Source organism: Dipodomys spectabilis, unplaced genomic scaffold (genome assembly GCF_019054845.1).
Source record: "Dipodomys spectabilis isolate Male_0828 unplaced genomic scaffold, ASM1905484v1 ptg000095l, whole genome shotgun sequence".
Lineage (NCBI taxonomy): Eukaryota > Metazoa > Chordata > Mammalia > Rodentia > Heteromyidae > Dipodomys > Dipodomys spectabilis.
The window spans coordinates 1519424-1530255 of record NW_024870772.1 but is presented as its reverse complement, the minus strand read 5'-3'; the positions used below and the strand labels follow the sequence as shown (position 1 = coordinate 1530255).

General features: G+C 38.2%; 1 non-coding gene and 1 pseudogene across 1 annotated transcript; both read right to left on the bottom strand.

The window, feature by feature from the left end:
• Positions 1–1796: 1796 nt before the first annotated feature.
• LOC122112598 lies at positions 1797–2783 on the bottom strand (annotated as a pseudogene).
• A 6257-nt stretch (positions 2784–9040) lies between these two features.
• Positions 9041–9147, bottom strand: LOC122112930. The gene has a single exon (XR_006148307.1). It is a non-coding gene; the product is annotated as a U6 spliceosomal RNA (small nuclear RNA).
• Between the last annotated feature and the right edge of the window lie 1685 nt (positions 9148–10832).

Below are 10832 nucleotides of genomic sequence, written 5' to 3'. Positions count from 1 at the left end.
TTATCTCCAATGAATCACCAAAATGCTGGAAGTGGAATTATGGCTCGAGTAATAGAGGACCTGCTTTGAGTAAAATTGTTAAGACAGTGTCCAAGCCCTGAGTTCAAATCATATTACCAGTACACACACACACACACACACACACACACACACACACACACACACTCACACACTGTGGGAGCAGTTGGCCCAAGCCCCTGTCAGCTATTGTAATACTTCCTGAAATACTCTGTAAATTTGACACCCACATACCAAATGCATTCATACATCATTTACCTTTTTTTGTATAACTGGCTAATTGTACACCACAAAGTTCCCAAACTTCATGCATGAAAAATTTTAAATTCTGATATAATCAAATAAACTGTTCTAATTTGCCTTACTGATTGTATATTTGAAAGTGAAAGAGGTCTTTCATCTTTTTTTATTTACAAAGATTCATCTGCATTTCTTCTGGAGCTATAAAAGCTATAGCTTTCACAATTTTCAAAATATATGTTCTAATCATGCTTTCTTTCCTCTGGCATTATATGTAGTTATTTTATTCAGTTAATCAGGTTGCCAACTGTAAGTAGTAAGGCAGTCTCTCTAATACTATCTGATGTATAACTCTCCCCTTTTAGTATGCATATCATCTTTAATTAACATTTTATCTCATTGGTCTATCCATCTATCTCCTGCTCCAAAAGTATATTGCTTTTGGAAAAATAATTACTCATGCATTTATTGTTTTAAACATATTTTGCAGTTGGCTAAGTTTCTCAAAAAATGTAAGCATATGGTTATTTTATGTGTAAGTGAGTTCAAGTCAGCCTTTTCCAGTGCATGAAATGTTTTCCCATTATTTCAGATTATCTATTTCTTTCTCAGAATTTTATTATTATTCAGGGAATTATCTTTTTTCATTGGCTGCTATATCTAAATTCTGGCAACTGGGGGGCTTAATTTATTCTTTGTTTGAGGAGGCTGGAAATATAAGATCAGAGCACAGCAGAGCTCCTGTTTTTAAGAAACCCCTCTGTGGTCCTTAGAGGGCCTCTTTTCTCTGTCTTCTCATATGGCAAAAGATATAAGGGATCTTTCTGAGGCTTCTTTGTAAATAAGCTGATCTTATTCCTGAGAGTTCTACTCTCAAGACCTGGTTACCTCTCAAAGTCTCCATCTCTCAATACCATCACTCTAAGGATTAGCGATTCATTATATGCATTTGAGAAGGACAAAAAGGTTCAGACCTTGGTCGAGGTTTCATAGATTCTTGTTAAATTCCTGGATGCATTGTAGATTTTAATGCCAAGCGAGGATCCAATTTTAAACTTCATTTTCTAACTAATTATTCTGGGTGTTTAGAAATTTAATGTTTGCAGGTTCCACTAGCCTTTCTGTATTAAAACTTTGTATGTAGTATAATTTGCTACCTTCATGAAGATTTAGTAACCCAAAGGGTTATAAAGGATTTGGATTGGTCTGAATGGCTCAGGGCATATCTTGTACCAGATTCTTGTCACTCATGAACTTCATGCTTTCTACATGACCTCTGATTGCAATAGTTCTATAAAGGATTAGAACACTTCACACTTAATAGAATTTCCATTGACATTCTTTTGTTTCTTGTCCAAGAGGTTCTTGTTTGAGAGGATCTAGTAGGGTGTATTTTCATTCATTAGTGTCTAGGAACCTCTCCATGTCTCTCTTTCCTTTGAAGTGACCCCCATGTTGTTTACAATGTGTTGTTCATTCAGTCTTCATATCTTCAATATTTTTTTTTTTTTTACAAATAAGCCTTGTATTTGTCACTATTAAAACTCTGAATTATAAATGGATTCTTGGACTGGTAGTTCATATTTATCAGCTTGCTCGACTTAAGCACTCAGTCTAGTCTCCAGGACTACTACCTTCACCATGAAGCTCCATGAATTTTCCCAATTTGAACTTGGGATTCTTCAGCATTTTTACTCTTCTAATGAAGACATCATGAGGTGGATAAATAGAATGGCAAGCCATTTCTATGTCTTTCCCAATGTTGTCTGGAATCAGTTAATTAACTACTTCTTTCTAGTCATTTGTCTGCACTTCTCTGGTCATAATTTCTATCATCTTCGTCCAGATTTTGCAGGCCTGCTGATGCTAAGCCTAGGAGGTCTTGCAGATTTGATTGTTGCATTATTTTAAAGTAAAATCAACACAGACCAGATGAAGCAAATAACCATCTTCAGTCTTGACAAAAGCAGGAGCTTCCATTGTGGTCTGCCATTTAAAAAAATATTTTAGTTTTGGCTTGTTTTCTTTTCCTTTTTAATTTTATTTTCTTGTAAAGATGCTGTACAGAGAAGTTACAGTTACATCAGTAAGATAGTGAGTTAATATTTCTTGTGAGACATTGTTACCCACTCCTTTTATTTTCTCCTACGATCCCTTCCCTCCCCTTGGTCTTCTACTTTTGACCATGGAGCATGTTTTGTCTCGGATGAGATCCAGGCCATGGAAGTTGGTCAGGCAATTCTTTCCCTGAACATCCTTAGTAATGAGCTTGAATTTTCTAAGTGTGACTTCATTACTCTGCAGATAGTGAGGCTCACTTCAAATATTGACCCTGACGCTGCCCATCAGATGTCGTTTTGATTGCTTGAGTGCTTGTGACTAGTGTTTTCCCAATATTTCTTATATTGGACAGGGGCAGTGCTTTTCATAGCATACCAATCTGTCTTAGAAAATGGATCAACCACTTTCTGCTTGGCTCCTTTTGTGCCACCTTTTGTAAGGTGTTTATTCTTGCTGACTGCCATGGGGCTGGGCAGAGAGCCAAAAGGCTTGAATATTTTCTGTAGAATCTTTTGCTATTGAACTCTAGTTTGGCTCCCTGGTAGTCAGATAGAAGACAAAGACTGATAATGTTCTTGTATTTGCTCAGACTTGCTGTTTACCCTTGGATATTTCTTTTTTCCCTCCCTCCCTCCCTCCCGGCCTCCCTCCTTCCCTCCCTCCCTCCCTCCCTCCCTCCCTCCCTCCCTTCCTCCCTTCCTTCCTTCCTTCCTTCCTTCCTTCCTTCCTTCCTTCCTTCCTTCCTTCCTTACTTACTTAAACTCGTGGCCTGTGCATTGTCCCTGAGCTATTTTACTCAAGGCTAATGCTCTACCACTTGCTCTACAGCTCCATTTATGACTTTTTTTTTTTTTTTTTTTTTTTGATGACTAGGTAAAGAAAAGAGTGTCAAGGAGACTTTCCTGCCTGGGATAGCTTTGAACCATTATCATCAGATATTAACCTCTAGCATAGTTCACCAGAATCCAAAAGGATCTTTCTTTTTTTTTTCTTTTAATGATTTTTTAATTGTGAAAATACTGTACAGAGGAGTTACAATTACATGGGCAAGATAATGAGTACATTTCTTATCAAGCATTGTTGCCTCCTCCTTTGTTTCCTGTTCCCATCCATTCCCATCTCCCCCTGCTCTGCTCCCCACCTCCCCCACCACCAAAGTTGTAAAGTTCATTTTTCAACGTAATGACTTGTACATCTCGTTGTTGCAATGGGTCCACCTGTATCCCTATTTAAATGATTTGTTTTTTCCCTTCCCCTCCACAAATTATACCAACAGCAAATACAGTTATATTGTGGGGGAGGGACATACAAAGCAACAAAGAAATCATAAATATGTTAGAAACAATCACATGAAAGAAAAAAAGATTTGAATACTTATCTTGAGGTTCATTTCGCCTAACATCAACTTATCTGACCATTTCTGCTTGTCTCAGACATATACTAGTTTTTGCAAATAAGGGAAACCATGGGGCCTATGTTTCTTTGGGCCTGTCTTACTTCGCTTAATACAATTTTTTCCAAGTCTTTCCATTTCCTAACAAATGGGGCAATATTCTTTCTGGAGAGGCATAGAATTCCATTGTGTATATATACCACATTTTCTTGATCCATTCATCTACTGAGGGGCATCTGGGTTGGTTCCATATCTTAGCTATGGTAAATAATGCTGCAATAAACATAGTCGTGCTGGTAGCTTTAGTATGGTCTTGTTTGTGAACATTTGGGTAAATGCCCAAAAGTGGGATTGCTGAGTCATAGGGGAGCTCTATGTGGAGTCTTTTGACGAACTTCCATACTGCTTTCCAAAGTGGTTGAACCAGTTTACATTCCCACCAACAATGCAGTAAGGTTCCCTTTTGTCCACATCCCCTCCAGCATCTGTTGTTATTAGAGTTCTTGATTATAGCCATTTTAACTGGGGTGAGGTGCGATCTCAATGTTGTTTTGATTTGCATTTCTTTTATGGCTAAGGTGGTTGAGTATTTCTTCATGTGTCTATTGGCCATCCTTCTTTCCTCTTCAGAGAAGTTTCTCTTTAAGTCTTTAGCCCACTTATTTATTGGGCAGTTGTTTCTTTGAATATTTGTTGTTGGGGGATTTAATTTTTTGAGTTCCAGGTATATTTTAGATATGAAACCCTTGTCCATGGTATGGCTAGTGAAGATCTTCTCCTAATTCGTGGGGTTTCTATTGATCTTGCTACCTATGTCCTTTGCCATGCAGAAGCTCTGCAATTTCATGCAATCCTGTTTGTCCAACCTTTCTTTAATTTGTTGTGTTTCTGGGTCTCTATTAAGAAAATTTGGGCCTGTGCCAAAGAGACCTAGGGTTTCTCCTATTCCATCCTGTAATGTTTTCAGAGTGTGTGTTTGAACTCCAAGGTCTTTGATCCATTTGGAGTTGATTCTAGTGCAGAGTGATATATAAGGATCTAGCTTTAGTTTTCTACAGGTAGTTAACCAATTTTGACAGCACCATTTACTGAAGAGGCTGTCTTTCTTCCATTCTATTTTTTTAGCTCCCTTATCGAAGATTAGATGGCTATAGGTCTGTAGGTTCATTTCTGGGTTTTCAATTCTATTCCATTGGTCCTGAGGTCTGTTCTTGTGCCAGTACCAAGCTGTTTTGATTACTATGGCTTTGTAGTAGAGTTTGAAATTTGGTATTGATGTTCCTCCAGCACTGTTCTTTCTGTTAAGGTTTGTTTTTGTTATTCGGGGTCTTTTATTGTTCTATATGAATTTTTGGATTGCCTCTTCTATTTCCTTGAAGAATGAGGTTGGAATATTGATAGGTATCACATTGAATTTGTAGATAGCCTTGGGAAGTATTGCCACTTTCATGATGTTGATCCTTCCAATCCAGGAACATGGGAGTTTTTGTCTCTTTCTAAGTTCTGTTTTGATTTCCTTTTTCAGGTTTTTAAAGTTTTCATCATAGAGGTCCTTCACTTCTTTGATTTTTTGGGAGGGTTGGGAAAATCCTGTATCTCCCTTGTATCCATAACCAGCCTCTTGTTGGAGTCTCTGGTCTGCTTGTGGTGTTTGATTTTCCTGTGGCTTGGTTGGTTTCTTAAGTCAGTTTGAACAGGCAGAAAAATGCTCGCTTTACCCAGGATTTTGTGATCCTCCTCCCAGGTTAGTTCAATGGGAGAGAGATCTGCTTTGAGTATCACAAAAGAGGGAGATGGCTTTTTCCTCAACTTTGGAGATGCTGTGATGAGGCTAGGTTCTGGGTAGAGTTGAGGCCTTTCAGCAAACAGTAGCTTTTCCCAGGGGGCTAGTTTGTGGGAAACTCACAGAGCCCACCAGGAGCCACTCTCAGGGTTTATGTTTACTGAATTTCAATTGATTGTCGAGGCTGCTAGAGGGAGGGGCAGCCTCTGGCTCTGATTACCCAGTGAAGAAAGCCACTTCTGGGGCTGGTGCCCGAGCTGGTGACTTTTCCTGGGTGGAGCTGAGTCTGGCAGGTTAGGTTAGGTTAGGTTCTTGTGACCTTGTGACCTGCTAAATGACTCTAGTTTTCTTCCAAGGCCTGAGTTGGAGCTAGCAGCTCCGCTGAGCTTTGTCAGTATCCAAGATGGAGATCTCCGGTACTGGGGGCTGGGGGGGGGGGGGGGGGGGAGGGGGAAGGGTAGCCTTCCCTCCTCTGCTCCCTGAGAAGGAGTGAGGACGTTAGGCTTCTACTCATGCCGAGTTTTGGTTCCTGGGTCGTCTCTGGTCTGTGAACTGCAGGATGAAGATGTCCGCTCCTTGTCGGTTCTTGCTGGTGTTGAGTAGAATCTGCTCGCCCGCTGCATCTGGCTCCTTCGTCCCTGACTCTCTGTTTTGCAGGTATGGTGGCTAAGGCTGCTGCAGCCACCGCTGCCGCCGCAGTGGTGGCTGCTGGCAAGTGCTCAGATCTGTCTCCTTGCCTGGATTTTCCCTCTCTGGCCTAACTCTCTGTCCTGGGATGGCACACTTGGTGTGATTCTCTGGCTTAGGACTGTTCACTTAAACTCTAAAACTGCTTTCTATGCTTGAGCTTGTTTAGCCTCCAGCTTCTCCTCCGCCATCTTCCTGGACCTCACAGTCTATTTTATTTGGTCCTTCACTTCTTTGGTTAAGTTAATTCCTAGGTTCTTTATTTTTTGTGGGGCTATTGTGAATGGAGTTGCTTTCCTAATTTTAGCCACAATTTTCTCATTGTCATACAGTAAAGTCATTAATTTTTGAGGATTAATTTTATAACCTGCTACTTTGCCAAAGTTTTGAATCAGCTTGAGTAATTTTGGAGTGGAGTCCATGGGATTCTTTAAATACAAGATCTTGTCATCTGCAAAGAGGGAGAGTTTTACTTCTTCTTTCCCTATTTGGATCCCCTTTATGTTTGCATCTTGTCTTATTGCTGTAGCTAGGCATTCTAATACTAGATTGAAGAGAACTGGAGAGAGTGGACATCCTGTCTCATTCCTGAGTTAAGAGGAAATGGCTTTAGTTTTTCACCATTGAGTATAATGCTGGCTGTAGGTTTGTCATATACAGCCTTTATTGTATTGAGGAATGTTCCATGGATTCCTAATTTTTCCAGAACCTTCATCATAAAGGGTGTTCGATCTTTTCAAATACTTTTTCTGCATCTATTGAGATAACCATTTGGTTCTTATCCTTGCTCCTGTTGATGTGATGAATATTAATTGATTTGCATATATTGAACCAGCTTTGCATCCCTGAAATGAATCCTGTTTGATCGTGGTGTATGATTTTTTGGATGAATTGTTGAAGTCGACTGGCCAAAATTTTGTTGAGAAGTTTTTCATCGATGTTCATCAAAGAAATGGGTCTATAGTTCTCTTTCTTTGATGAGTCCCTGCCTGGTTTTGGGATGAGGGTTAAGATGGCGTCATCAAAAGAGTTTGGTAGTGAACTTTCTCTTTCAATTTCATTGAAGAGTGAAGAGTTGGAGGAGTATTGGTGTGAGCTCTGCCTTGAAGGCCTTGTAGAATTCCACTGTAAATCCATCTGGTTCTGGGCTTTTCTTGGATGGGAAGTCTTTTATTGCTGTTTCTATTTCAATGCTTGATATGGGCCGGTTAAGATGGTTTAATTCATCTTGGTTTAGTTTCAGCATGTCGATATTTGCTAGGAAAAGGTCCATTTCTGCCAAGTTCTCAAACTTATTAGCATAAAGGTTTGAAAAGTATTCCCTTATAATGTACTGAATCTTGGTTGTTTCTTTGGTGATATTTCCATTCTCATCTCTGAGTTTATTTATTTGGGTGTGTTCTCTTTTTCTGAGAAGATTTGTTAAGGGTCTGTCAATTTTGTTAATTTTTTCGAAGAACCAACTCTTTGTTTTGTTGATTCTTTCTATGGTTTTTTTTTTTTTGGATTCTAATTCATTTAATTCTGATTTAATTTTAATTATTTATTTCCATCTACTGGATTGAGGTTTATCTTGCTGCTCTTTTTCAAGGAGGTTCAGATGTCTCATCAAATTGTTGGCTTCAGATCTCTCCAATTTGTTGATGTAGGAACTCAGAGCTATAAACTTGCCTCTGAGTACTGCCTTAGCTGTGTCCCAGAGGAGCTGGTAATTTGTGTGTTCATTTTTGTTGAATATCATGAACCTTTGAATTTCATTTCTAATCTCTTCCATGACCCACTGGTGATTCAACAGTGTGTTGCTCAGCCTCCATGTGTTACAGGACTTTCTTTGGTGGCTTTTGGTGTTGAGTTCTAATTTTATTCCCTTGTGGTTTGAGAGAATGCAAGGTATAACTTCAATGTTTCTGAATTTGGACAAGTTTGCTTTGTGACCTAAAATGTGGTCTATTTTGGAAAATGTTCCTTGTGCTGCTCAGAAAAAAGTGTATTCTGATGCTGCTGGGTGAAATATTCGGTAAATGTCTGTTAAATCTAATTGACCTATGGAGTTGTTTAGGTCTGCAGCTTCTCTGTTGAGTGTTTGCCAAGTTGATCTATCTAGTGGGGATAGTGGTGTGTTTAAGTCCCCAACAATTAATGTCTTTGGATCTGTATGAGATCTGAGAGAAAGTAATGTTTCTTGGATAAATTTGGGTGCTCCGTTGTTTGGCGAATAGAGATTTACAATTGTAATATCCTCCTGAAGGAGAGATCCCTTAATTAGTGTGTAGCAACCTTCTTTATCTCTTCTCACTAATTTTAATTTGAAGTCTATTTTATCTGATTAGGATTGCAACTCCTGCCTGTTTATGAGGGCTGTTTGCTTGGTAATTTTTTTTCCAGCCTTTCACTTTCAAAATGTGTTCGTTTTTATGGGCAAGGTGTGACTCCTGAAGGCAGCAGATAGAACGATCTTGCTTTCTAACCCAACTAGACAGTCTATGTCACTTAATTGGAGAGTTAAGTCCATTAATGTTGAGAGATAGGACTGAGAGGTATTTGGGAGTTCCTGCCATTTAATCCACCTTCTTGGAGGCTGCAGCTACTGGGTTCTTCCTATGGTTCTTGGATTCTCAGTTTGGGTGTGTTTTCTTGGCCTTTATTGTGGTCTTGTTGGTTTTCTATATGTAGGACATTTTTAAATATCTTTTGTAGGGCTGGTTTGGTGGAGATATATTGTTTCAGTTTTTCTTTGCTATGGAAGGTTTTTATTTGACCCTTGGTTATGCAGGAGAGTTGAGCTGGGTACAGTATTCTTGGTTGATAGTTGTTTGTCTTTAGGGCATGGCATATATCATTCCAGGCTCTTCTTGCTTAAAAATATGGAATGTTTCATGAATTTGGGTGTCATCCTTGTGCAGGGGCCATGCTAATCTTCTCTGTATCGTTCCAATTTTAGTATATGTGCTGCTGAAGTGAGCACCCAAAAGGATATTTCTATTTTAGAAAAAAGTTCCAGAGACTGTTCAGAAGAATATGTATCATGCTCCTAAAGGAAAAATACTCTATAAATACTTGTTAATTTCTTTTTTCAATGGTACTATTTAATCCTAAAATTTCTTTGTTGATTTATTTGAATGACCTATCTATTTGTGACGGTGGGCTATTAAAATCTCATACAATTGTTATGTTTAGGCCCATTCATAGTAGTAAGTCCAGAAGTGTTCAATTAATGAATTTTGTATATATCTTTGTATATCTTTATTTGTCTATCTATATCTTTATATCTATATCTCTGTATATCTATGTATATATACAAATATGTGTATATGTATACAAATACACATATACTTAAACATATAATACATAAATATATATGTGTGTGTATATATAAACAACTTATAAACAACTATAATTTCCTTTTAATGGTATCATTCCTCTTATTAATATGTAGTGAACTTTTTTGTCTTTTCTGGATAATTTTAGTTCTTCTACTGTGAGTAGCATTCTTTATGTATCTTGTGTAGTAGTCATGAATTCCTTTGGCTTTTGTTTATCATGGAAGGTTTTTATTTCTCCATCAATTCAGGGTTTGAATTATGTGTTTCCATCCCCTTCTTGTATTTAGTGCCTATTAATATTCCTTATTCTATATACCTAGTGTTTTTACTATAGCGTATATTGGCGTATTTCTTCTCTTGTCTTGCCTCTTTGGAGTTCTGTAAGCCTGTATTACATGGATCCCAGTCTCTCAAGGGTGAGAAAGTTTTCTGCCATTATTTTATTGGATAGGTTTTCAATGCCTTAATTTTTTAAATTATTTTTTCATTCATCCCCATTAATCATATACTTGGTCTTTTGAGGGGATATGAGAAGTCTTATGTTCTAATTGTTTTTCAGTGTCTTTGTTTGATCTAATTCCTCTGTTTCATCTTCAACCTCTGATATCCTGTTTTCAACTCCCTCTATCTTATTACCTTTATTACCAGACTTTCCACTGAGGTTTTTTTGTTGATGTTGTTTTAATATGAGCTAATGAGCTTTTTATTTCCCAGATTTTTATTTGATTTGTTTTCAGTATTTCCTTCTCTTAATTCCTCTCTCAAATCCTGTATTGCCTTTTTAATTAATTCAGATGTTTGTTCAGATCCTCTTGGAATATTTAAAAATATCGGTTCCTTTATTTCACTAACCAATCTTGCCATTATTTTATTGAGCCCATTATTTGGACTTTCTTCCTCTATCCTCTCACTTGGATATAATTTGATTTAGATATGGGTGAGAAGATTCTCTCTGTGGACAATTAAAAGCTAGAGAACAGGGCTGGGAAGGTGGCTCAGTGGTAGAGTGCTTGCCTAGCATGCATGAAGCCCTGGGATTGATTCCTCAGTACCATATACACAGAAAAAGCCAAAAGTGTCTCTGTGGCTTAGAGTGGTAGAGTGTTAGCCTTGAGCAAAAGAAGCTCAGGGACATTCATCAATTGATGGGCATCTGGGTTGGTTCCATATCTTAGGTATGGTAAATAATGTTGCAATAAACATAGTTGTGCTGGTAGCTTTAGTATGGTCTTGTTTGTGATCATTTGGGTAAATGCCCAAAAGTGGGATTGCTGGGCCATAGGGGAGCTCGATGTGGAGTCTTTTGAGGAACCTCCAAACTACTTTC